Raw genomic sequence first — 2,390 nt, 5'->3', positions numbered from 1 at the left:
CTTGTGAAGTGATTCTTGCTTCTGATTCATATTCCTTATGGAGTTTTTCACCTTTTAGATCTCCTATTAATCTGAATTAGAGTTCTGTACCACCCTGTCCTGGTCCCACACACAAACACACACTTGAATAGTCTAAGGGCAATGTGTTCTAAGAAGGCCAGAGAAGTCACTCTAGATAGGGATGTTCCATCCCAATGGATGCAGCTCTCCGTCCTGAAGTGCCTGGGGGAGAAACATAAGTCACCAGTTTGGGACTCCCTCCAGATAAACCCACAACCCAGATGAGAAGAGGCCAGATAAACAAGGCTGCCCGGTGCTCGGCCTCCTCTCTGGGCAAGGTGGCCTAGGGTCAGAGGGCAAAACATGCACCTGTCCCCAGAGCTAGTCTGTTTTGTTTTTGTTTTTGTTTTTTAATCATTTAGGCAATGGCTTATCAACAATCTGGCTCCTTTTAATTAGACAGAGCTATGGACCAGGGGCCAGGAATTCAACTCTCAGCCCCACCCTACCACTATGGTGTGACTCACCTGGCCACAGTGCCTTTTCCTCTTGCCTTCCCCACGGCCTCTCTCATAGGAGACAGCAAGTCTGCCTATTGGCCTTCCTCAGAGAGCTGCAATCAGGCATATGATAAAAATAACAGCAACACCCCCTTTCTCTGCAGAATCACCATGGCAGCTGGGACCCTGTACTCATGTCCTGAAAATGTGAGAGGGCTTTCAAGGTGTCCATTGCTGTTCAGTACAGCGGGGCTCAGGTCCACGTGCTGTCCGCACCACCCTACCCCACTTCGGCCAAACCAACAATACTCCTGAATTTCTCTGCAAATTTCTTGCCAGGAAGTTTCCAGCATTTGAGGGTGATGATGGATTCTGTGTGTTTGAAAGCAATGCCATTGCCTACATGAGGAGCTGCAGGGAAGTACTCCAGAGGCAGTAGCCCAAGTGGTGCAGTGGGTGAGCTTTGCTGACAGCGATACAGTGCCAGTACCTGGGTGTTCCTCACCATGGGCATCATGCAGCATAACAAAAAGGCCACCAAGAGTGCAAAGAAGGAGATGAGGTGAATTCTGGGGCTGCTGCATGCTCACTTGAAGATGAGGACTTCTCTGGTGGGTGAACAAGTGCCACTGGCTGATATCACAGTTGTTTGCATATTGTTGTAGTTCTATAAGCAGGTCCTGGAAGCTTCTTTCCACCAGGCCTTCCCCAATGCCAACCGCTGGTTCCTCACCTGCATTAACCAGCCCCAATTCCAGGTTGTTTGGGGTAAGTGAATCTGTGTGAGAACATGGCCCAGTTTGATGTTTAAAAGTTTGCCGAGAGCCACCCTAAACAGGACACCACATGGAAAGGGAAGGGCTCACAGGAAGGGAAGCAGAAGCCCCAGGCTGAGCAGAAAGAGGAGGAAAAGGCAGCTGCCCCTGCTCCTGAGGAGGAGATGGATGAACGTGAGCAGGTGCTGGCTGCTGAGCCCAAGGTCAAGGACCCCTTTGCTCACCATCCAAGAATACCTTTGTGTTGGATAAATTTCAGTGCAGGTACTCTAAGAAGGACACACTCTCTGGGGTGCTGCCATATTTTGGGGAGCAGTTCGATAAGGATGGGTGGTTCCTGTAGTTCTCAGAGTATCACTTCCTTGAAGAACTCACCCAGATCTTCATGAGTTGCAATCTCATCACTGGAATATTCCAGGGACTGGCCAAGCTGAGGAAGAATGTTTTTGTCAGTGTCTTCTTTGGAACCAACAATAGCAGCTCCGAGTCTGGGTCTTCCAGGGCCAGAAGCTTCCCTTTTCACTGGGTCCAGATTGGCGGTGGGACTACAAGTCATATACATGATGTAAAACTGGATCCTGGCAGCAAGGAAACCCAGGCACTGGTTCAAGAGTATTTTTGCTGGGAGGGGGCCTTCAAGAGTGTGGGCCAAGCCTTTGGTCAGGGCAAGATCATCAAGTAAGCATCTCTTGCCATTGCCTAGCTGCCTGCACCTGCCCTTCAAGGAGATGGGGGTCATTAAATGAAACTGAACACTGAAAAAAGAACAACAGCAAACATTAATTAGCATTTACAAACACCTACTATGTACCATATTTTTCACATATATGATTTTTATCTGCCAACAACTCTGTGAGGTAGTGATTATTTTCATTGTCCAGATAAGAAAACTAAGGCTCAAGGAATTAGACAACTTGCCTTAGGTCAGCAGCTGGTAAGAAGTAAGACTTCAACTGGAAGCCAGGTAATATCTGGCTGTAAAACTGTGCTAGTTGCGCTATGCCATGGTGCACTCACTGTTGCTCTCACCTTCATCACAGAGAAGAGCAGTGGCCCTGTTGGAAGAATGATTACACTTTTTCCTTTCTTTTCTTTTTTTTACCCATTCACTGCA

The 2,390-nt window shown here is 48.1% G+C and overlaps 1 pseudogene; it reads left to right on the top strand.

Annotated features, from left to right (window-relative positions):
* The first annotated feature begins 671 nt into the window (after positions 1-671).
* Positions 672-2,006, top strand: LOC105480246 (elongation factor 1-gamma-like; annotated as a pseudogene).
* The last annotated feature ends 384 nt before the right edge of the window (positions 2,007-2,390 follow it).

This window comes from Macaca nemestrina, chromosome 2, assembly GCF_043159975.1.
Source record: "Macaca nemestrina isolate mMacNem1 chromosome 2, mMacNem.hap1, whole genome shotgun sequence".
Lineage (NCBI taxonomy): Eukaryota > Metazoa > Chordata > Mammalia > Primates > Cercopithecidae > Macaca > Macaca nemestrina.
The sequence above is the reverse complement of the archived record's forward strand: the minus strand, read 5'-3'. Positions and strand labels throughout refer to the sequence as shown.